At 39.5% G+C, this 26,097-nt stretch overlaps 1 long non-coding RNA gene across 1 annotated transcript in view; it reads right to left on the bottom strand.

Moving 5' to 3' along the window:
* Window positions 1–4,757: 4,757 nt before the first annotated feature.
* LOC123653282 overlaps window positions 4,758–26,097 on the bottom strand; it is a 27,630-nt gene continuing 6,290 nt past the window's right edge. Inside the window, exons 2-3 of the long non-coding RNA XR_006742997.1 lie at window positions 7,115–7,191; window positions 4,758–4,936 (exon numbers count right to left, since the gene is read on the bottom strand). This is a non-coding gene — a long non-coding RNA (uncharacterized LOC123653282). The remainder of the gene's footprint in view (window positions 4,937–7,114; window positions 7,192–26,097) is intronic.

Below are 26,097 nucleotides of genomic sequence, written 5' to 3'. Positions count from 1 at the left end.
GAAAATTCTTTTTAAATTTCCTTTTTAATTTTAGTGTTATCTAGAACTGTTTTTTATTTCCAAATAGTCATTATTTGTTAGTACCCTTTTATTGTGTATTTCTAATTTTGTTTGATCATGTGTAGAGAATGTGTCCTATAAAAGTCCCACTGTTTTTCATTTTGGTCAACTTTATGGAGGTTTTTAAGAGCATATAAAATATTATATGGACCCGACCAGCAGTTGAGCATCAACCTATGAACCAAGAGTCACAGTTCAATTTCCGGTCAGGGCACATGCCCAGGTTGCAAGCTCCATCCCAAGTGGGGGGCATGCAGGAGGCAGCCAATCAATTATTCTCTCTCATCATTGATGTTTCTATCTTTCTCTCTCTCCCCCTCCCTTCCTCTCTGAAATCAATAAAATATATATATTTTTAAAAATTATATGGGAAACAACCTAGAAAGAAGAAAATCCTGCCATTTGCAAAAAAAAAAAAAAATACAATAGGTGGACCTTGAGGGCATTAGGCTAAATGAAATACCTATAAGCCAGAAAGAAAAAGACAAATATTGTATTATCTTACTTATATGTGGAGTCTAAAATAAGAAAAATCAAACTCATAGATACAGAGAACAGACTGGTGGTTGCCAGAGTCAGGGAGTGACTGAACATTTTGGAAATGGAACATATCATTCTTGTATCTCACCAGCTCCAGATCTGTCACTAGTCACTAACCATCCATCCAGCTTACTCCACCCAGGTCCTTGAGAGCATTTGAGCTCAGAGCTCCTGTCCTGGAGTCCCAGGCCATTGTCCCCACTCTTCTTCACGGGAGACTGGTCTAGATTAAACAGGGTTCTCAGCTGTCAGGACAGAGGCCAGTGCATGGGAGCAGGACAAACTTCAACTCAACTTAAGAAGGAACATCTTAACAACTAGAGAGGCCTGCAATGGGGCAGGCTGTCTTGGGAGGAAGCAAGTTGGAAAGAAATGTTCAGTCTCAGAAGGGTATTATTAATTCCCTTCTGGCCTTGAAGTGTCCATTGCTATCTGACAAAGGCTTCAAGGAACCAAAGGAGATGTCACTGAAGGCTGAGATATCCCCTTTGGATCTATAATAGCGTATAGTTGTAGTTTCTATTTGATAGTGGAATCGATGAAAGAAAAGTTAGATTTAACTACGTTTTCACAGAGACGGGCTCCCCTCACCTACTCTGCTGATGTCACATCAAAGCTGAAGGCGAGGAGGGCCTGGGTCACTCAGGCGGTAAAGCCAGAGCCACCCCCACTCTCAGGAGGGCAGCAGATCTGGAGTTAACTCCCTCCTCAGGACAGCAGCTCCTCACTGCACTGGAGAACTGGAGGTGCCCTCTGCAAACAGCAAAATCTAAGTGGGAAAATTACAAGGCAACTTTTCTAGTTTCACCATGTCCCCTACAGGAAGGAAGTAGATTTTAATATAAGATCTAAAAGGCAACATGTTTAAGAAACTGAAAAAAAAAAAAAAAAAAAAAAAAAAAGTACTTCTGGCTAGATGCTAGCATGATGAGCTTTGCGATAAAAGGGTTTGTTTTTTTTTGTTTTGTTTTGTTTTTAAAGAAAGTTAGACATGAATCCAAAAGGAGGCTGGAATCCACCTCCCACCATCCACCAAAATACTCTCTAAGCAGTTGTGAGCAATCACCCTAACCCCATTGCAGATACCAAGATTAAAGGCTTTTCCTGCTCCCTTTCCACCCAAATGGAAAAGTTTATTGCAAAAACGCTTTGTGCAAGCCAAGCAACATATAATCCCCTTGTGATGGGACATCACTGAGACACTGACAAACCCCATTCCCCAAGCTGTGGGGCCTCTGACTGACTGTGCAGGGAGTCCGCCTCGGAGGTCAGAAATGGGAATATTTCATTGTGTCCACCCTCACCCCCAAGTGAAGAAATATTTCATTCTCATTCTCCCTAACCCTTTTAGAATCTAAAGTCTAGACAGTTTTCAGATAATAACCATTAGAGACAGCAAAGGGGAGTGTGTATGCCTCCCAGAGATAAGCGGACGCTGGACTTGTCTAATAAGTTTTCTGGAAAGCTCTCAGAATGCCCTCTGATGAGCATCTGAGGAAGGATATCTGGCAATACATTCCCAGATGCTGGGACACATTTTACTCATCCCTGGTGCCCTCACCCAGTTCCTAGAAACATGGCAGAAAAAGGCCATCCTCTTCCCAAAACTTGTTCAGAAACAACTGCAAAGACAGTCCATGGGAAAGCAGGGGAGTGCGTACCAGTGCCCATCTCAGTCTCTTCGAATTCTTTCATTTCCATTTGCTCCTCAGGTATTTCACAGGACACAGACCTGCACCCAAGCCTAATAAAGATCCTGTTCTCCTAAAATCAAAATTCCTGCTGCAAAATCTGGCAAGCCTTCATTCAGAGATGGGATGGTATCTAGGGTGTGCCCATTTAGAATAAAACTTTGAGATACCATGAATCTCACGTTACTGCTTGTCCCCTCTACCAATTAGATGCTCTGCCTTCTTTCCCATGTCCATGGTGGCCTGGGGCTCACAATATCTCAGTGTCTCCATTTCAGATAGCAAAGGCATTCCATTCCATGGGCTCTCTAATGGCAGAGACCACAGCCTCCATCTTTCTCCACACTTCCTTGGTACCATGCATGGTTATGGCATAAAACAGGTGCTTAAGACTTGAATAGTTACTGATTAAAGAACCTTACAAGCAATAAAAGGGGTACCTACGTCTGCCAGCTCAAGAATACTTGACCTTTCTGCCCTTTGGGTAGAGGAGCATTTGTGCTGGTCTAACTCTGTCCCCTTTAAGACTGGCCAGTTTTGGCTGAGGTACTCACCATCTTGGTGTAACATCAACTCCTGCAAAAGTAGCAGAAGTGTGACCAGGTAAGGTCAGACTCCAAGGCAGTTTTTAAGATGGTTCCATGGATGCCACTCTTCTCACAGGAAGACTTGGAAACTCTACCAAGCCTCTGACTCGATACCAGAGTCTAATTCTAAAACTTCCCTGGGTCAACAGCTAGGGCATACATAAACTCTGGGAAAAGGAAGAAAACCATTTCCCTAAAGCTGGAAAAAATTATGTCTTTATTCCAGTGCTTCTATGCCTCTGATGAAAAGACTCAACCCTGAGTCCCAGAGTGATCGCCTGGAGCAAAGGCTTGAGAAAAATTTCACCTCTTCTCTTGCCAAGATGTGGCTTTTAGAGCCTGGGCTGCTGATGAAAATGTCAACAACGCTCACATCAAGAGAAAAATGGTTGTTCCGTTCAACATTCCAATAGATCAATGGTGGTGTGAGGCGCCCTTCGCTGGGCAGAGAGCGAGCATAACCTCCCTTCCCTGACCAGCCAGAGATCCATGTGGGCAGTAGGGATGCCTGCTCCATAGGGGCTGAATGGGGAATGAAAGCTGAGGCAGACAGTGCCCTCTCTCCTATAGGGGTCCTTAGAGGAGGCAGCTGGTGTGGGTTCCATATTCTGAGTCTCTCCAATGAAACATGGAATCTAAGTTTGGCATCTGATCTCCCTTCAAGATCTCACCAAGCACAAATTAAACTCGGTTCCTAAAGGCACTCAACTGGTTCAATTCCAAATGCCAAGGATCTGAAGAATTGCAGAATCAACTAGAGAGAGGCTAATGTCCCAGTGGGTTTAATTAACCCTAATAAGACCAAGACCCTCAAGTTAACATATAAATGAATGATTGCAGGCTAACAGACCTGACTGCCAAATCTTGATTAAGAATGAACTTGTAAGCCTAGCTGGCGTGGCTCAGTGGTTGAATGTCAACCTGTGAATCAAGAGGTCAAGGTTTGATTCCCGATCAGGGCACATGCCCAGTTGTGGTCTCAATCCCCAGTATGGGCCTGTAGGATGCAGCTGATCAATGATTCTCTCTCAACATTGATATTTCTTTCTCTCCTCTCTCTCTCTCTCTCTCTCTCTCTCTCTCTCTCTCTCTCTCTCTCTCTCTCTCTCCTCTCTGAAATCAATACAAAAATTATATATATATGAATGAGCTCACAAGACTAGGATACTGAATGTGCTGGAATAGCTGAGGGAGGACTGTGCTCATTTGTCTTAACTAAAGTGTCCACTTGAGAATTAACATTACTACCAATGGAGAAAAAAAGTATTGAAAAGCAGCAATGACACAATCACTGGCTTTGCAGTGATTCTGAAAAGGGGGCTGATACTTGTTCTAGAATTAGCCATGTTCTTCCACAGAATTATGGCGTCATCTAGGTGAGTGGTTTCCAAGCTGTGCTGTGAGGACAAGGAATTACAGAGAGATCTCGGGACCTGCTTTAGCTGCAGTAGCTCCACTCGTATCCATTAACTAGGACTGAGGTTCTGAGTAAGATTCATTTAAAGAAGTGGTTTTGCTGCTTGTATCAGATAGGACTCTTTTAATGGCAAAGCTCAGAAACCCCAATTTACACACACACACACACACACACACACACACACACACATACACACAAAGATTGAGGCAAAAATAAAGAAAAAGTTAAGGCTATGCATTTCTAGCACAGCCAAATACAATGTCTAAACAATATCAGCAGGACTAAGACACTCTTAGTCTCTGACCCTGCTTCCTGATGCATCAGCTTCCTGCAGGCAACCCTTCCCATACGGTGGCAAGAGTGAACTCCCACTGTCTCATCTCACATGTCCAGTGATTCTCTTCCCCAATAGCTCTCCAATAGTTAGCCTGCCAAGTAAAAGGAAACTCAAAATGACAACTGTTTAAGCAGGATGTTTATTCTCTCTTATATCAAGAAAGTCCAGAGGTAAACAGTCCAGGAATAAATGATTGCTCCATAGCCTTCAGGAATCCAGACTTCTTTTCTGTTGCTTTGTTATCCACCATAGGTGACTTCCAATTCATAGTCTCATGTGGCTGCTTGGGCTCCAGCCATCTTGTCTGTATTCCAGCAGCATAAAAGAGGAAGGGAATAAAAAGGGTTTACTTCCCTTCTTTTAAGAACACTTTGGAGAAGTAACATATGATACTTCCTCTTATATCGCATTGGCCAAGTTTCACCTGCCTCCCTCTATTCTCCTAACATCCTCTCTTCTATCCCCAAAGTATGGTATCTTTGACTTAACGAGCTTGGTGCAAACATTGAACATCTGGGGCTGGGGGGACAGGACTGAGGCTAAAGTAGGCTTTCCTAAGTGCTTTGATTGATTCGCCAGGGTGTCAGACAAGAATATTAGACGCCTTCACTGTCTCTCTGCGGCAGCCTATGCACCCACATCCTCCCTTGGTCATTAGCTACTAGTTAACCTTTACCAAGTGGCACTGTGGAAAGAATGCTCTAGCTAGTTTATGTCTTTTGGAGTAAAGTAAGAGGAATCTTGCTCCGATGTTTGGGTTAGCAAAAGCACCCGGGAAAGAGATGGACAGCCCCACCATGGAATGTGTCCAGAGCCCTGGAGGCAGACCAGGTGCGTGGGGAGCTAAGCCATTAGTCCCTCTGTCTGATTTCCATCTCTCTGCCTGGCCCTGGTGTCAGGAGAGATTGATTGAGCCCATGCCCTCAGGATGGGGCAACAGTGTGGGAGCTGGGAGGGAAGGATAAGTCAGACAGATGGGGTGTCATGAGATTAGCCAACTCGCCTTCACCAAAAGGGAATTTGGTGGGGAAGGGGGCCCAAGGGGAATGGAGCCTCTGCCCTGCTGACCCCTTCCACAACAATTACCAGAGGAGGCACGATCCCTCTGATATCTATGCAATTAAGCAGATGCGGCTGTGGCTAGCAGGCTAGACCACTTTCTTCTGCCAGCGCGCTAATGGGCCCTAAGAGGATCGCAGATTCTCAGCTGCCAAAGGGAAGTATCTGCCAGCATTTCAGATGGCCTCAAAACAGAAAGGAAAATAAAGAATGGAGATTTAATAGTATTTTGGGAGGGGTCTCCATTTTTTTGATGCAAACTAGAAAGAAAAGCCAAAGCTCAGAACCAAAAAGTTATCAAAAAATTTTTTGAAGGCACACACAGTGCAAATATGAGTATACACAATAAAAATGCTAGCAATCAATTAATCAATGGCTACCTTATTGACCAATTCCTTTGGTCCCAGAGAAGAGCTAGTTTTAGTGGCTCTCAATCAGGAGAGGAATATGTATGTATTTTAATTCTGAGCTTTTACTTTTCATCTTACAATCTTCTTTGTTACTGAAACTCATGGCCATGAATATATAATTACTTTTTTTTATTATGAAATATTTATGTATTGGTTTTCAGAATAAAAGCTACTTAAAATATACAATAAGAATTTTAAAAATTAAAACATTATTGGTATATTATCAATTATTAAAATATATGACAAAGTTAAAATAATAAAAAAGATTATAATAATTAGCTCATTAATATAATATGCTATAAATGAACAGATCAGTGTTACTGACCGTGAATCTCAAAACAAATCAAAATATATGTAAGTATTTGGTATAAGATATAGGTGTCATCTGGGAAAATAAATGACCGATAATATTATCAAGATGGCTGAGTACAGCATGAGAGCAGAAAAAAGGAAAGTTAGAGCTCTGCCTTAAACTTACCCAAAATTCCAAATATATTAAAAAGTTAGATGTGCCCTAACTGGTTTGGCTCAGTGGATAGAGCATCAGCCTGTGGACTCAAGGGTCCCGGGTTCAATTCCAGTCAAGAGCATGTACCTTGGGAGCTAATTGATATTTCTCTCTCATTGATGTTTCTAACTCTCTATCCCTCTCCCTTCCTCTCTCTAAAAAAATCAATAAAAAATATATTTTTTAAAGTTAAATGTAATATGACTGGAAGGAAAAAAATGCCTGGGAATAAATAGACTTACATAATCTATTATAAATTAATGTTAATATTATGTAACAGATTATATGATCTTAAGATAAAATAAGTTTTGAAAGCTTAAACCAAAAGCACAGGGGGAAGACCAATAGATTTGACTAAGTAAAATGTTTACACTTCTGAATTGTTGTGTGTGTGTTTTTTAATCCTCATCTGAGGATATGTTTTTATTGATTTTAGAGAGAGGAAGGGAGAGAGAGAGAGAGAAACATCGATGTGAGAGAGAAATATGGCATGCACCCAACTTACGTATGTGCCCAGACTGGAAGTCAAATCCACAACCTTTGGTCCTCTAACCAATTGATCCACCCAACCAGGGCAAACTTCTGTTTTTAAAACAAGAGAAAGAAATAAAACTGAAATGTAAACAAGTATAAGCAAATAATATTTGCAATGTGTGTAACAATAAAGAGTACTTAGAAGCCAAAAGCAAAATATTGACATTCCCATACACAAGTGAACAAAGGATATTAGCTAGCTATTCACAAAACATTTTTAAGCATCAATAAACATATGTTTAAATTTTCAGTGTCATTAACAGTCAATAAAATACAAATTAAAACTATAAAAAATAGTATTTTATAGCTATCCTATTGTTAAAAAATATTTAAAGATAATACCCAGTCTTGTCGAGAATGCAACATCTCATAAATTTCAGATGGGAAGTATGAAAAGCTTTCAAATATGCTTGAGTCTTATTGACACAACAAGCCAATTCCTAAAAATTTATACTAAGAAAGTAAGAATGTGCTTAAATATTTGTGTACAAAATATTTACCAAAGCATGATTCACAAAAGTAAAATTCTGAGGAAAATGTCCAAAAATGGGGATTTGCTTTAAAAACTAGAGGACAATTTATTCTATAATTTATATGGAAGTGAGAGGGACCACTATAGTCATAACAATCATGAAGAAAAGCAGCTGTATTGGCTGTATTTAGAACTATTTCTTTTTTTTAAAGAGATTTCTAGAACAAATAATAACAGGCTATTAACATTTGGTAAATATATGATAGGAACATGAGTATCACATTATTTTTTGCATTTTTGTATGTTTGAATATTTCACAATTTTAAAAATCTCTAGTGAAAACTTGCTCTCAATATACCACTTGAAGGGCCAAAACTGGCACCAACCACCTTATCAGTTGATGGACACCTACTGATTTGACCATTACCAGTTGGTTCCTGTGGATGGATTGATGAGACAGATGACCTCCAAGGACCCTTTTAATACTGAGAAGCCTGATTTCTATGATTATAAAACTGGGATTCCTGAAACTGGAAAAAGATTTACCATAACAAATTTAATTTTTGAGGGACAATGGTGAGCTTGTGTTCATGTGTCTTATAAGTAAATAAAAGTAAGACCCAAGCTCAGCTAGAAAAATAAAAAGGATTGAGGAAGAAAAGAACAAGGGAGAAAGTAGACCCAGAAAAACATGAGCAAATCCACCTTGGACCCTCAAGATCCAACCACGCTGGATGTGGGGAAGAAATGAGCATTGACAAAGGGGAAATTGACGGACCAGGTTATTAAGAGCTCCACTGTGAAATACTTTGCTTTGCTTGTTTCAACTAAAGTGCTAAAGATCAATTGGCATTGTGGAAATGAAATGTTTCCTCCTAGGCAATCTCATCCACTGCTGCTGAGAATTTAAATCTGTTCAATTGTTCTGGAAGGCAATTAAGCAATATGTATAAAAAAAATTTAAATTTTATATAACCTTTGACCCAGCAATTCTATCTATAAATTTTTTCTTGATAAAAAATGGCCTTTGAGATTTGTGTATAAGGATCTTCATTACCGAGAACAATGAACACTTAGAAAAATCTGAGAAAACAAATACAATATTGAGAGATTGTGTTACAAAGAATAAGGCAGGTTATAAAATAGTCCATATACTCAGATTCCATTTTGAAGAAAGAAAGAAAGAAAGAAAGAAAGAAAGAAAGAAAGAAAGAAAGAAAGAAAGAAAGAAAGAAAGAAAGAAAGAAAGAAAGAAAAGAAAGAAGAAGAGGGAGGGAGGGAGGGAGGGAGGGAGGGAGGGAGGGAGGGAGGGAGGGAGGGAGGGAGGGAGGGAGGGAAAGGGGGATGGAGGAAGGGAGGAAGAGAGGAAGGGAGAGAGGGAGGAAGGGAGGGAGGGAGGGAGGGAGGTAGGAAGGAAGGAAGGAAAAGGAAAGAGACAGGAAAGGAAGAAGAAAGGGAAGGAGGGACTCAGGGACAGAGCGAGGAAAGAAAAAGAATCCCTATTCACCCTGTAACCTTGGACAAGTAGCATAACTTTTCCAAATCTAACCTACCACTCCTATAAACAACTATTTAATCCTATTCCTTGTAAAAATTTAATGAGTAATATGTAGGTCAGAGCTATTTTGCAAACTTTGTCATAATGCAAACTAAAGGTGATGTGAGATGGTGAAGAAAAAAAGAAAAACAAGTTAAAAAAATATATAAAGCCCATATACTCTGCCCTGGGATTTTCTTGGGAAAGAATGAACATTAAAACCTTGAAAGTCATGTGTGCATTTACAAACTAGTAAACAATGAATGCTCAATATGGCCTCCAAAGCCACAGACCCCTCCATACTTAACAGCTCTTACAGTAGCAATATGGGCACTCCAAAAACCTGTCTGCATCCAGCCCTGAACCAAACAGCTCCTGACAAGCATGGCAGCCCAGAGAGTACCCATTGCTCAAAAACATTCAAGGGCTCCCTGTTTCTAGAGAAATTAGTGCTTTATGGCCTGTAATTTGCCTAGGTCCCTGCAAGGAGCCCTGGCAATTTTGTTTTCATAATTTTACATTCTATTCTTAGAGTGAGACTCCCAAATTATGTAAGATTCAAAAAAAACAAAACTTGCTTCTCCCCTTGCCGTAGCTGGATAGTCAAAACACACTGCAACCCAGCCTCAACCTATCTCTCCAAACTCATCTCCCACGTGCCACCCACAGGAGCCCCTCCCTTCCTGCTCCCTGAATGTGCTGCACGCCTCCTGGTTTCTAACCTGCACCTCAGCCAGTACTCTGCTTCCCTGCTTATCTAAGCGTTGCTTTCCACAAAACCTAGTTCAAGGCCAGTTCTGCTGAGATAGCATTCCTGACCCTCCCCCGAACCCAGCTGATGGAATACAGCTTTCTCTTGCAAAACTCTCTATATTGCGATTAACTTATTATATAGCCATCTCCCTTATAATTGGCCAGTTTGTTTCTCCAAATCTCCAAGCACTGGGAAAAGGGTGAGAGCAACAGACCTCCTACATATGGCCCACTCTGCACCTACGTCACCTTCTCATTTCTGTCTCTCCCAGATCTGTATAATTCCGAAATCTCAGCCCAAATGGCAATCCCGAGGCCCCCACGTCAGGCCAGTAATTCTTTTATTCTTTCCACGCTTGCTCTCTTGTAAAGTTTGCATCCTGGGCTGCAAGGAAACTTCAGTATCTATCTGCTTATTCCAGAGCAATCTAGAACCAACCCCAAAGGGTGGGGTCTGGTCATCTCAAATGGGAGCGAACACAGAATCTAAATCTCTCCTGCAAACGAGGTGAGAAATTGGACTCCACCACAGCCAGCTCTGTGTCTCCAAACCAGACGGAGGACATCTGGCCCCTGGAATGGACACGCCATCTCTGAATAACTTCAAAAGGAAAGATGGCCCAGATAGCTTCACTGAAGGCATTTGCTTAATTAGTATACTTGGTTCCTGTAGGAGCCAAAGAATTTCTTGTTGGCCACATCATTTCAATGAGTAGTAAGGAAAGGATGACCCTGGAAAGCTAGAATAACTGGGGACATCTGGGATGACCTAAGCAAAATTCATTTGTGGTCCCTTCTGAGCTAGACTATAAAGATAGAGAAAATGGGATAGAGAGAGCTAGCTTTCATTTTGCATTTCTAGTGGTTCCATAGCATCCCCTTAATGATTTGGATTAGACTGCTTTCTTTAGCTCATATTTATCAAAATGACAGTTTGCTTTCCCCCCCCCCCCCCAAGTCAACTTCCTCACAGATATGCATATTGGGTTCTTGCTGATTGTCCTCTTCTCTGTGGGAGTGATCCTGAAATGTTACAGTTTGCCTCAGTGGATAAGTATGAATGGCCCAGGGGGAATAAGTTTAAGTTATTACTGTTCAGTTATTTATGCCCCCGTACTGTGACAGCATAAGGATGTAGACTTTACTCTCAAGGTACACTAGAAGAGCTCACAGTCTAGTGGGAAAATCTCCTAGTGCACTGCTATCATTTTGTGTGCACATGTCTAAGTGCTATAAAAGAGATATAAATCATGAGTACAAAACACTTTGGAAGCACAAAGGAAATAGCAACTCACTTGATCCCCATGGATGAATCAATCACATTCTTCCCTAAACCAAATGTTCACAGAGGGGAGGGAAGGGAAATGGAAGATAAAAAATTCTAGGAGAATTACATGATTCAGAGACTGATTGGATCAGTAATATGGCACAGAGTTCAAGTTTATTTAAGAATGTAAGAGTTCAACATTTTCTAACCTTGGTCTTGGTTAAATAAAAATATTATTTGTATTTTTTTATTTATTGATTTATTTTAGGGAGAGAGGAAGGGATAGAGAGACATCTATTAGTTGTTCTATTTATTTATGCACTCATTGGTTGATTTTTATATGTGCCTTGACCAGAGAACAAACCCACAATATGGCATATTAGAATGAAATTCTAACCAACTGAGCTACCGGACTTGGGCATGAATATTCTTGACATATGTAAGTAAAGAAATTATAGTTTACTTGAACAACATGGATTTGAACTGCAAGGGTTTATTTATATGGAGACTTTTTCGATAAATACAGTCAGCCTCTATATCTGTATATTTCATATCTATGAATTCAACTATCCCTGGACTAAAAATAGTATTTTCTCTGCAGTTGAGAATCCATGGAGGGGGAAGGCCAACTGTATGCATTGTTTTTTTGTTTTGCTTTTTTAATATATTTTATTGATTTTTTACAGAGAGGAAGGGAGGGGAGAGAGAGCTAGAAACATCGATGATAGAGAAACATCGACCAGCTGCCTCCTGCACACCCCCTACCGGGGATGTATCCGCAACCAATGTAAATGCCCTTGACCGGAATCAAACCGGGGACTTTTCAGTCCACAGACCGACGCTCTACCATTGAGCCAAACTGGCTTCGGCCAGTAATATGAAAATCAACCATTACTCCACGACACCCACAGGCCATGCCCACAAGCCACATCCACCAGCCAATCAGGAGCAAATATGCAAATAAACCAAACAAAGATGGCTATAGCCACAGAGAGCAGAAGGGAGGCTTATGTTTCCCCAGCAATGGAGGAAGCCAAGCTTTCCACCTGCCCTTGCCAGCCTAGGCCTCCACTCAAGGCTACAAAGTTTCAATGATAGAAGATACATAAATCCAAACAGATATGGCGGCAGCCATGGAGTTGGAATGAGCAGGAGGCTAGGGTTGCCCCCAGTGATAGAGGAAGCCAAGCTTTCTCACACCCTGGCCAACCGTAAGTACAAATTTATGAGGTCTACAAGTGTTAGGGTTGGATAGTGTGATCTTTTTATGCAGGGTTTAACATTAAAAATTCTTTGTTCAATTACTATGTTCACTGACAATTATCCAAAACCCTCTTACTTATTATATCCCATATTACTTTGTGCTTTGATTTTGAGACACTAGGTACTTGAAGGAGGAAACAGGTATTAGCTAAAGGGTGGCAAAAGGCTTTGAGAAGAGCCTGGCTGGTGTGGCTCACTGGTTGAATGTTGACCTATGAACCCAGAGATCAGTGTTTGATTCCCAGTCAGGGCATATACTTAGGTTGCAAGCTTGATCCCTAGTATGGGGTGTGCAGGAGGCAGCTGATTGATGTGTCTCTATTACTGATGTTTCTATCTCTCTCACTCCCCCTTCCTCTCTCTCTAAAAAATCAATAAAACCATTTTTTAAAAGGCTTTGAGAAGGAAAATTGGGGTGCCGAGTATCTACCCTGAAAATACAGCTTAACAAATATATCTATGCTTTTAGTCCCTATGAAATTATCCATAATAGCAAAAGGCTGAAAACAATTGAAATCCATCAAAAGAATATTGGTTAGCCCTAGCCAATTTGGCTCAGTGGATAGAGCATTGTCCTGTAGATTGAAGGGTCCCGGGTTCAATTCCAGCCAGGGGCACATACCCAGGGTTGCGGGCTTGGTCCCCGGGGGGAGTGGGAGCATGTAGGAGGGGGATGATCAATAATTCTGTCTCATTGTTTCCCTCTCTTTCTCCCTCTCCCTTCCTTTCTGAAATCAATATATATATATATATATATATATATATATATATATATATATATATATATATATTTTTTTTTTTTTTTTTTTTTTTTTTTTTTAAAGGAGATTGGTTAAATAAACTATGGTACATTTACTGAGTGTAGTTTTATGCAACCTTAAAGAAATGTAGATCTCTAATTAATAGATATGGAATTATTTCCAAGGTCATTATTAAGAGAAAAAAAACAATAATGTAAATGGTATACTTAGTACATAAAGTACACGTCCTTTTCTGAAAGAAAAAAAAATGGGGGGAGAGTATAGTATTCCTCTTTTTGTGAAAGAAAAGGGGACATATACATATTTTTGTTGTTGTTTCAAGAAAAAGCGAAGTAAATATAAATCAAAACAAATGAAAATGACTGCCTCTTGGGGGCCAGGAGATGCAATGTGGAATGGGGGGGTAAAAATGGGAGTAAGGATTTTCCAAGAATAAATTTTATATTATTTTGAGCTTTAAACTTTAGAAATAGTTTACATATTCAAAAGCTAAAGTTAAATCAAAAAGGGGAAAAAGGCCTATAATATTAAATGGAACAAAACCAAATTTATCTAACTGGTTATGAAATTAACATCATAGTCTTATAACAGACTTTATTATTTTGAGTAACATCTGAATATCTTACTCTGCACATCTTTAATGGCTCAATCCTTTTTGAACAACTATATTCTGAGGATAAAAAGTCTTGCAAGAAAATATTAAACTTCATTTGATAAAGTGATGGCAATATTGTGATTATAATCATGAAAAATTATTACTTTCATGTCTCTTTATACTAAAGAGACATGAAACTATTTTATGTATATTACAAGATAAAGAAAATAAGTTATTTTAAAAATAAGTTATTTTATAACTTTTCTAAAAAAAAGTTATTTTTCAGAAAAAGAGCAGAGATACCTACATAAAATAAGTGAAGGAAAAACTATATATTTTTTCTCCATATAGAAAATCTACAGTTAGATTAGATTGGGAAATATCAAAATAAACTTATATTCAGAAATATTTTCCTAGCTTTGTCCACTGAAAGGCTCTAGAAACTCCAATGGTAATGATTAATATACCTACCCAGCACCTGAATATTGGTTGTTTTTTATTTTAACTGTGGTAAAATAACACATAGCATGAAATTTACCATTCTAACCACTTTTAGGTGTAGAGTCCAGTAGTGTTAAGTCAGAAATCAGGGCTCTCTGAGAAATGGCTGATTTCAGGTCGAGGGCAAGAAAAGAATAAGAGAGACATCAAGGTGTACCAGAAAGCAAGGAAAGCACTCTAAGACCATTCAAGTCAGATCAGGACACAGGGGTCAACCTGGAGGCACTCCCACTGCCTAAATTTAGATAAGTTTAAGCATCAATAGCGACTGTAATTTATTGTAACACATTAAATAAATAAAATGCATGTGTCCACAGTGATTCCTGAAGAGAGAGAGAGAAGAGGGGGTAGGGTGGCCTCAGAGGAAAGCTCTTCTTTATAGAAGGTCAGATAATAATGAAGAAACATATTTAGAAAATCACCACTCTGCAACATCCAAAGTAATCACTGAGTCAGGCAAGACTCATCAAAAGATGCTAAAGCCATTTGGTAAAATGCTGTTGGGAGCAGGAGATGCACAAGATGCCAAAGTATCACCCCTCAGGTTGCAAGGGTGGCAATGTACCTCACAATTGCAACATCTCTCAGGCACCACTTTAACCAAGTGATCATGCACAACATCACTACTAGGGGACAACCTGCTACTGTATGTCACCAAATGAGCACCATAATTTATTCCTGCAAAAATGTTTAACCCGGACCCAATCAAATCTTGGTCCTAATTCCCATTTTATAGGAAGTGCAAAGAATAGGGGAACAGGTTTAAATACCATGAAAAGACAAACAAATCTAAAATGTATTCTATAAAATACTTGAACTGGATTCTTGAAAATGTCATGTCATGAAAAAAAAAGGGTGTGTGAGGTCATGAGTAGGCGGGTTGGGGGGGGGTCGTGAGGGGAGGTGAGGGGGCAATGGAGGGATAAGGGCATATATGTACTAGTACTGCCTTAATCAATAAAGAAAAAAATACTCTGAAGAAATCATTTAAGTCTTTCTAAAAAATAATAATAATAATACAATAAATAGTAAATAATAATACAAGAATAAACTCTGTGTTTCGAATGCTCACAACTGTAAATCTATTTGCCCCACCCTGTATATCTACATACACACATGTGCACACACACACACACACACACACACACACACACACAGAAAGACAAAATAATAATATAAAATGCATAAACCGACTACTTCGACTGATCTCTCTGACCAATCCAAAGGCACCTGAGAGGTGACGAAGGGATTAGGTGATATGTATGATACATATTAGTCTGAGCTCACATAATCATTATTCCAGAATTGGGTCTCCCTTTTAACAGAAGCTTGGCAGAAGTCCCATAATTTCTCAACTGCCCTTTTCATAAAATTGAAATTAGAATCGCCAGCCTCACTGAAGAGCTCTGGGGCTTCACCAGTTAGCATCTGTAAGTACTGTGAGGCTGAGAAGCGTTATGAAAATCAGATGTGCAAATCCACACATGCCTGAGGTATGCAGAGAAACCAGGATGGGTGTTCCACACGTCAGGCAGTGGGTGTTCAAAGATCTAACACGAGTGGTGGCTCTTGTGAAGTTCTGTTTGGAACTTGCCCTTCTGAGGGTATGACTGGGGAGGGGGACCCCTGCCAGTGGCACAATATTTACCTCAAAGACAGGCCACGTGATATGGGTAGGAGCCTCGAATTACAGAGTCAGATCTGGATGGACATTCTAACTCTGCCACAGTTATGGCCTGGAGCCTTCGAACCAGTATCTGAAATAGTAACCCATTTGCCCTGTGTCAGATTCAAAGTCGTTTTGTTTTATCACAAGTCTTGGCTTGGCATTGACCAAAGCTGCATAGTTTAATGAAATATATATGTATCAGAAAATGTGGTTACAATTAACCAGTTCATCTTTCTAGCTTTCCAAAGACCTGTGTTTGTCTCAGCCAAATCCTGACTTCAGCCCTGTCTAGCCCTGGTACATTGCTATTGCTATTATTTACTAACTATAGAACCAGAAACTAGTATAAAGGATTTCTTTATTTTTTTTCAAGACATTTTTATAATCATCATCTCAGTTGATCATCCCAATAGGCAGAGCAGAAAAAATAAATGAATTTTGCAAGTACATAAACAGAAGCTCAGCCTATCCTGGCCAAGGCCACATAACTAGAACATTACAAAGGTGGGAATAGAATTCAGTCCATGAGGCTAAGTGCCACCAGGGCTGTGGGCCTCACAATGCCTTCCTTCCTTCATCACATTTGGTCCTGATCTGTACCTAACCCCTAAGCCAAGCCCACGCTGGGCACCATCAACAGTCTGCCACCAGCTCCCCTCACAACCCAGTCTGTCCTGGGAAGCTTTAAAACTTCCAAAGACAGGCAAGGGCACGTGCAGGCAAAAATAATAATAATAATAATAATAATAATAATAATAGTAATAATAATAAATGGAGCCAACATCAGTGTATGATGGAGATGATAAGATTCTATTCCCCATTTTCTTTTTTTTCTTTTTTTTAATAAAGCTATTCTCTATTTTGCTCAAGGTATTTGGTTGTTTTTTTTTTAATATATTTTATTGATTTTTTACAGAGAGGAAGGGAAAGGGATAGAGAGCTAGAAACATCGATGAGAGAGAAACATCGACCAGCTGCCTCCTGCACACCCCCTACTGGGGATGTGCCCGCAACCAAGTTACATGCCCCTGACCGGAATTGAACCTGGGACCCTTCAGTCCGCAGGCCGACACTCTATCCACTGAGCCAAACCGGTTCTGGCTCTATTCCCCATTTTCTTCCAAGCTCCAGCCTCCCTGTTGAAGGATGGGAATCAAAACCTTTTGCTAGATCAAACAGAAAGTTTAGAGATTATCTAATCTAGTGGTTTCCAAAATTGGCTTCCCATTGGAATCTGCTGAAAAGTTTGTTAAAAATAAACATTTCTGTGCACCACTTAGAGAGATTTTGGTTCAGCGGTACTGTAAGTGAGCCTGAAAATCTATTTTTGTCTAGTGTCCTTGGAACCCAGCTGGAGGGGATGCACTAAGAGCAGCTGGAGGCCACTGTAGCAGGGTATCAAGGGATTCTCTAAGATAAGAGACTGATTCCCAGAGGCAACAGAGACTTGCCCAGGGTCACACAGCTAGACAGTGATGTATAGCTTTCTAATCCAAGTCACACACATTATCACACTGGCCCCTCTTACAGTCCTACCAGGTGAGTGAGAAGCTGCATGTCCTACTCTTCCTGGGAGAGAAAGAAAGCCTTTTGTGCTAGTTTGCTAGAGTAGACAAGGTGCCACAAACTGGACAGCTTAAACAAAGAAATGTATTGTATCCTCTCCTAGTCCTACAAGCTAGAAGATCAAGGAGTTGGCAAGGCCAGTTTCCGATGAGACCTCTCTCCTTGGCTTATAAAATGGCCACTTCTTGCTACATCTTCCTCTGTGTGTGGCTGTGTCCTATTCTCCTCTTCTTGGAAGAACACCCACCAGTCATATTGGACCTCATTTTAACTTAATTTAACTTAATTATTACTTTAAAGACCCAATTTCCAAGTTGCATCTAAGGCAGTGGGGATTAAGATTTCAACATATGAATTTGGGGGGGGGAGACAATTCAGTACACTCAAGGCACTGAGTTTCTACTTGATTTAGGCTAAAATCAAGGTAATTAGGAAATAAAATCTAAGCCTTCACATTTAATATTAATTATTTTTAATGCTTTTGAAGGTCCCAAATATCCCCTGTGTTTTAAATGCAATAAAGTTTCTAAGAAATGCTATTTTTAAACCCAAAGGCTTAATTTGTGTTGAAATTTACTATCAAAGAATGCTATAATTCACAAATAATTAACATTGTCTTTATAAAAATATGATGAGTTTTGATTTTAAAAAGAAAGCCTCTAAAAATAGATATGGGAAAGGGAATAAAATAACACATTTTGAAGCAGCTGAGTTGATGGAATAACAACCAGCTTAATTTTTCATTGAACAAAATAACCTTTGACCTTGCTTGTGTCTACTGAAGGCAGGATTCTGGAGGTCAAAGGTTAATTAGCCTGAACATGATAATATATTTATCAGCAAAATAAACTGAGAAATAATGTGTGAGTAAAGGCCAATCTATTTTCACTGTCCAAATTCCTAGGAAAACACAATGAAATTGATAATCTGTATAGTCTTTGCACACACACACACACACACACACACACAAAAGACATTTTTCCTTCTTTTGTGGACTGAAGATGACTGTGCCAATATAAACTTCTGCTTTTCATCTTCTGAGCAGTCAAGGGCAACAGTGCTATCTCTGACCCAGGGACATGTTTTTAGAAGCATTGGATCCTCTTCACACAAAGTTAATTAGTGGTGTATTTTCAAATCGTCCCTGTGTCCCCTCCTTGATGCTCCCAATCCTACTCCCACCACAACTTGCTAAATTAAGGGGTTTCTGCAAGATTGGGCTGCGCTAGAACACTGTCAGGATCTGGTCCATTGGGAGTCTGCAAAGATGAGTTCTAATTTCAGATTTACCTCTTTCTCTATGACTTGGGATAAGTTCATTCAGATATCTGGGCCTGTTTTCCCATTAACAAAACCACAGAGTGAGACTCAATGACCTCTTAAGTGTTCCCAATTATTATTATTTTATTTTTTTAAGGATAGGATATGAGTTCTCGAAAAATGTATTCAAGTCTTATCTATCTGACATAAGAAGAATGGAGAGATGAAGGAGGAGGAAGAGGGAGGAGAAACCCAGCAGGAAATGAATGAACTTTCCTTTATGCAAACATTCAGTGGCTGGAGCATCCTAGGAGGGGAGCATTGGACAATGGGGTCCCTGCAAACACACATCAACTGTAAGAGGAGAGCATTCTAAGCTGAACTGAGACCAGTACTCAAATCACGATTTTGTCACTAGCTAGTTGTGTGACCTTTGCAAAGTCACAGAAGCACCTCTGGCCCCTGTTTTTTCATCTACAAAAGGAGGGAGTTTGATTAGATGGTTTCTCTCTCTTCTGGGATTGCATTAGTGAGACAGCTGGTATTGTTAATTGATAAGGAAGCAGTTCAAAAAGGATCCATCTGTTTTTAATTAAATTCCTTTTGAGACATCTTTATAAATGCTCTGGGTCTAGGAGATAACATATTAGGAGACACTGAGAACATACATATTGAAGCCATATGGCAATATATAACGGACAGACCCAATTAAATGGAATTAAACCAGTGACGGGTGAGAACCGGGAAGCCTATGCTTTCAGAGATCTGGGGAGGGAGTTAAAGTTCATTGGGCATCAAAACAGTAAGAGAGTATTTTCAATGGAAATTGGATGTTGGCAGAAACACATCATTATAGGAAATTGATATTCCATTGTCTCTAATACAGTAAAAGAAAGTAAGAAAAATAAGAAAACAGAAGCCAGAGGTGAAATAGAAGAAATGGCTGGGAATGTCATCCATGGGGATGTGGAGTGGAAGGAAGAGGCACAAATCCTGAAGCAAATGACAATTTCTACCCACAATTCACACTTAACCATGGTGGGGTTTTTTTTCTTTTTTCTTTTTTCTTTCTTTTTAAATCAATAAACTTTCTAATTTTAGAGTAGTTTTAGGTTCATAGCAAAAGTAAACAGAAAATACGGAGTTCCTCCCTGTCCTCTGTCCCCACACAAGCACATCCTCCTATCAACATCTGTACCAGAATGATCAATTTGTTGCAAATAATGAACCTATATGGACACATCATTATTACCAAAAGTCCCTAGATGACATTGGTTTTCATTTCTGGTGTTGTACAATGAATGTCCTAAAAATCCTCTGTGCTCTGCCTATTCATCCCTGATATTTTTACTGTTCCCATAGTTCAACTTTTCCAGAATGTCACATAGTTGGATTCATATAGTATGTATCCTTTTCTTAAGGGTTGTTTGTTTTTGTTTTTGTTTTCACTTAGTAATGGGCATTGAAGTTTCCTCAATGTCTTTTCATAGCTTGATAGCTCATTTCTTTTTAGCTCTGAATATTATTCCATTGTCTGGATATAGCACAGTTTACTTATCCACTGGCCTACTGAAGGACATCTTAGTTGCTTTCAAATTTTGGCAATTATGAATAAAGCTGCTGTAAATATCCATGTGCAGGTTTTTGTACAAACATAAGTTTTTCAGTTCACTTGGGTAAATATCAAGGAGTGTGACTGCTGGATCATATGGTAAGAGTGTGTTCAGTTTGGTAGGAAACTTCTAAACTGTCTTCAAAGGTGGCCATATCATTTTGCATTCCCACCAGCAATGAGTGAGAATCCTGTTGCTCCATATCCTCACCAGCATTTGGTGTTGTCAGTGTTTGGATTTGGGCCATTCTTAGGGATATAATGGTATCTCATTTTAATTCACAATTCCCTAATGATATATGCTGCTGAACATCTTTTCATATGCTCACTGGCCATCTGTATGTCTTCTTTCGAGACGTATCTATCAGATCTTTTGTCCGTTTTCTTACTGTGGAGTTTTAAGAGTTCTTTGTGTATTTTGGATAACAGTCCTTTATGAGATGTGTATTTTGCAAATATTTTCTCCCAATCTGTCTTCTTGTTCTCTTGACCATATTTTAAAAATAGTCAACATCTGGTTAAAATGAACAAGGGCAACTTTGAAGAGGAAAATAAATCACAAAGCATACCCCCTGAAGGGAGCACAATGGAAGGGTGGCCAATAGGAGGAGAAGGGAAGAGTAATGTATAGAACAGTCCTATCTCAGTATAAAAGTTCTAGCATATATACCCAAGGGGTGGGTAAAAGTACTTTGTCTCTCTCAATGGTTAGAGTGCTGGCCTGCACACCAGAGGGTCGAGGGTTCCATTCCAGGTCAAGAGTATATACCTGGGTTATGGGCTTGCTCCCTGCCTCTTTCTTTTCTCTCTTTCTCTTTCTTTTCTCTCTTTCTCTATCTCTCTCTCTCTCTCTCTGTCTCTCTCTCTCTCTCTCTCTCTCTCTCTCTCTCTCTCTTTCTCTCTCTCTCTCCCTCTCTATCCCTATCCCTATCCCTATCCCTATCCCTATCCCTATCCCTATCCCTATCCCTGTCCCTCTTTCCATCTCCCTCTCTCCCTCTCTCCCTCTCTCCTTCCCTCCTATTCTCACTTCTACTCTTTCTGAAAAGTAATGGAAAAATTATCCTCTGGTGAGGATTAACACACACAAAAAAAACTTTTTTAAATGCAGGCAAGAACAACTCTTCCATGAAGAAAGTGTTCAGTACAACTGTTAGGCATCTGTTCAGCCTGCTTCCTAAAACTGGGACACATGTTGCTTTGGATGGTGGGCTTTAAATGGGAAGGAACAGATGCTGTCGACTCAGGTATGTTAATAACGCTATCACAAAATGCAATAAAGACTTACAAGCTCCTGAAATAGAAATTCTCTTTAAATTATCAACAAATACATGAAAACAAAGACACAGTTTTAAATTTTTAAGACTATTGTCCATTATGCAAGTGCAACCAAGAAACAAGAAATAGAAACTAAGAAAATGGAAAATGGATCTGACCTGCCCATCTACCTCTGCTTTAGAAGGAGACAACAACCAAAAGCAATATTACTGGTGGATGAGATGGGGCTTGGTAAACAACATAAGCATGGCCAAGAAGACAGTGTAAGATGACTTCAATATGCCCAGCAGACATGGCTCAGTAATTGAGAAGCAACCTGTGAACCTGGAGGTCACAGTTCAATTCTTGGTCAGGGCACAAGTGTGGGTTGTGGTCTCAATCCTCAGTGTGGGGTGTGCAGAAGGCAGTCGATTAATGATGCTCTCGCATCATTGATGTTTCTATTTCTCCCTCTCCCTTTCTTACTAAAATCAATAAAAAATATTTTCTAAAAATAAATAAAATAAAATGTCTTTAGCATAAGTACATCTTTCAATTCAGTTCAAATCCTTATGAAAGACATGGGAGGAAGTAATTGGACACAAATAGAACAAAAAACTGCGGCCTGTTTGTAATGGGCAAAAAAGGATCTCTGGTCAAAAGTTGAAAATGATATAGTGATACAAAATAAGACTAGAGAGAGAGAGTGAGAGAGGTGAGAGAGGTAAGTTTCCATACATAGGTAGGCTTACAGTTGTGAGTACATGAAACAGAGTTTATTCTTGTATTATTACTTATTACTTGTTGTATTATTTTCCATACAAACATAAAATATTGACTCATACAATTATGGAGGTTGAGAAGTTCAGGATCTGCTGTCTGCAAACTAGCAACCCAAGAAAGCTGGTGGTATAGTTTGGAAGTCTAAAATCCAGAGAGCACGTGATATCCATTCCATTCTGAATCTGAAGCCGGTGAACCAGGAGTTCTGAGGACAGATCAAGATCAATGTCCCAGCTCAACCAGTTAAGCAAAGAGGAAAATACCACCTTCTTCCAAGTTTTTGTCCTATTTAGGCTCTCAATGAATTGGGTATTTCCCATTCATATTCAAGATGGAAATCTGCTTTATCCAGTCTACCAATTCCAATGTTAATCTCCTCTAGACACACCCTCTGAGGCATAACCAGAAATAATGTCTAACTGGTTTTCTGGGCATCCATTGGCCCAGTCAAGGTGACACAAAATTAATCATCACACCAGGTATACTCATCATTCCCTGGCCACAGGCTGAAACGTGCAATTATCTCTCCATCTGCTAAGATCCCTCTTCTGTTTCAAGCTTACTTATATGCTATACCCTCTCTCCTTCCACCACCTTGCCCCCCATAAGGATGTGAACTTTGATAGGGCTTTACTCATGCTTTATTCATCTTTTTATCCCCAGCTCTTTTGAGTAAGAGCTCAATAAATGTTTGTTGACTTAATTAATTTTAAAAGTACTTCTTGAGAAAGTTATCATAGAGTAATATAATTGGTAATATGTAGGGTTCAAAGAAACTTGACACAAAAGACTCTATTTTCAGCAGAAACCGGTTTGGCTCAATGGATAGAGTGTCGGCTTGGGGACTGAAAGGTCCTGGGTTCGATTCCGGTCAAGGGCATGTATCTTGGTTGCAGGCATATCCCCAGTAGGGGGTGTGCAAGAGACAGCTGATCGATGACTCCCTCATCGATGTTTCTAACTCTCTATCTCTCTCCCTTCCTTTCTGTACAAAATCAATAAAATATATATTTTTTAAACTATTTAAAAAATATACAGAGTATTCTCAGAAATGTGGAGAATAGTTGGCATTTAAAAAAAAAAGACTATTTTCAAAAAGAAGGAAATAATAAAATTTTCAGACTATAGATCAGTAATTGTTGGGGAGCACAGGAGACTTGATTGGAAAGTTTGTAAGGAGCCGAAACTGGTTTGGCTCAATGGACAAAGCGTCGGCCTGTGGACTGAAGGGTCCCAGGTTCAATTCTGGTCATGGGCATGTACCGTGGTTGCGGGTATGTCCCCAATGGGGGGTGTACAGGGGACGGCTGATCGATGTTTTTCTCTCATCAATGTTTCTAACTTTCTATCCCTCGCCCTTCCTCTCTGTAAAAAATCAATAAAATATATTTTAAAAATTAAAAAAAGAAAGTTTGTAAGGATATTCTGATAAAAGGGAAGTGTGTGGAAGGCCGCCTGCCCTGTTTATTGGAATTCTGACTTAGGGGAGCGCCGAAGGCAGTGCCCCTAATTATTCCTTGACCTTTCCAAACAAGTCTATGCACGAGCTGACCCCCAGTTATTTATTGGAATCCTCATGCTTAAATCTTTGGGTGTCCTTTCTGAAAGGATGCTACAAACATGTCCTCCCAATATTATTTACCTTACTAATTGTAACTAAAAGATAAACTTTATCTCAAACTGCTATTACAATAAAAGGCTAAGGAGGCAGGCAATCAAGGCTGTCTGGTCCCTTTGGCCAGGCAGTCCCTTAGCCCTCTCTTTCACAGTGAAACTGTCAGAGAAATCTGTTTATCAGACATTCAGGGGCTGTTGATCAGCCCCAGCAAGCAGCTTCACTTAAGCCCCATAAAATATTAAAGGATTTTTGAAAACACAGAAAAGAATAAGATGATCTGCTGGAGCTAGCATGGGTTCATGGATCATAGACTATGTTTGATTCATACTATCATTATTGTTTGATCAGGGTTACTAGGTTAATAGCCATAGTAGGGATTATATGAGATAATACATACACACTACTTAGTCTAGCTGTGACACTAATAGTTCAATAATTATAGCTAGTGGTATTATTATGTTAATTTTAGCAGAACATTTTCTATCTCTAATGATACAACAGTAGTAATAAAAACAATTACTACAATTTATTAAGTATTTATTATATTCCAAACACTTAAGTGCTTAGCACACAATATTACATTGAAGCCCCACAAGGTAAGTGTTCTGGATTAAATAGAGTCCCTAAACATTCATGTCCATCAGGAACTTCAGAATATGTCTTTATTTGGAAACAGGGTCTTGGAAGATATAATCAAGTTAAAATTAGGTCATACTGGAGTAAGGTGTGCCCTAAATCCCATAACTGGTGTCTATAAGAAGAGTGAGATTAGAAGGCATGGAGGAGACACAGGGGAAAAGTTCATGTGAAGATGGAGACTGGAATGACAAGGATTTCTGGCAATTAACAGAATCTGGAAAAGGTAAGGAAGGATTCTTCCCTAGGGCCTTCAAAGGAAGCATGGCCCTACCGACACTTTGATTTTGGACTTCTAACATCCAATACTATAAAAGAATAATTTTTTGTTGTATTAGTCCACTCATTTTGTGAAAATTTCTTATGCTAACCCTGGGGAATTAATACAGTCAGTATTATATTTATTTGCAATGAGGAAACTGAGATAGAGAGATGACACATCTTGTGCAAGGACACAAAGGTAATAAATTACAGATTCCATCTCAGGTTTGTCTAACTCCAAAGTCCCTGCTCTCATTATGTAAATGAGTACACAGATTTACAGCTGGCTTACCTTTTGCCATCCATGAATGCTAATCAATATATTGATGTCAATTTGAAGAGTTCTCTAATTATTTTCACTAATCATTCATTTTTATAAAGGTGAGAATGGAGCCTATCCAGACCTGTTCACCTATTAGTCAATATTATCAATAATAACTAATGTTTTCTAGTATATAGCACCTACTCTATGCCAGGCAGGATTTAAACACCTTAGGTATATTAACATATTCATTTCTCAAATAACCCCATATGAGGCAATGTAAAGATCGATTACAAAAATGGTCCCAATTCTTCACCTCTCCCCATGTGACTCTGCAGCTCCGCCCATGAAGAAGCAATGGAGCATCTTTCTCACCCCTGGAATCTGAGCTGGTCCTCTGACTTTCCTTGGCCAATAGAGCAGTGGAAGTGACTATACCAAATGAGAGCCTCAGCCTCAAGATGCCCTGCATGCGTTTCCTCTCCAGACCATCAAACAAGCTGAGGCTGGCCTGCTAGAGAATGAGCTGATGCGTTTCAGCTGATGGTTAGCCTACCCTCAAAAACAGGGCTGCTTATTTCACCCACAGCTAACCAGACAAATGAAGGAAGCTACCTCAGGCCAGAAAAACTGACCAATAGAGCATAACTCAAATTGCTAACCAACGAATTAGAAACTAAATAAATGATTGCTGTCTTAAGCCACTAAGTTTCAAGGTGGCTTGTTAGCTAAAGGACACAGGTAGGTACAATAATAATAGTATGTTATTATCAGGTTTTTTTTATTTCACACCTGAAGAAACAGAGACACAGAGAGGTTTAGTAATATGATAATCTACACTAATAAAAGAGAAATATGCAAATTTCTGTAACTCTGTGACA

Source organism: Pipistrellus kuhlii, unplaced genomic scaffold, assembly GCF_014108245.1.
Source record: "Pipistrellus kuhlii isolate mPipKuh1 unplaced genomic scaffold, mPipKuh1.p scaffold_m20_p_3, whole genome shotgun sequence".
In the NCBI taxonomy this organism is placed as follows: Eukaryota; Metazoa; Chordata; class Mammalia; order Chiroptera; family Vespertilionidae; genus Pipistrellus; species Pipistrellus kuhlii.
Note: the sequence above shows the minus strand (reverse complement) of the source record. Positions and strands in the feature narration are given on the sequence as shown.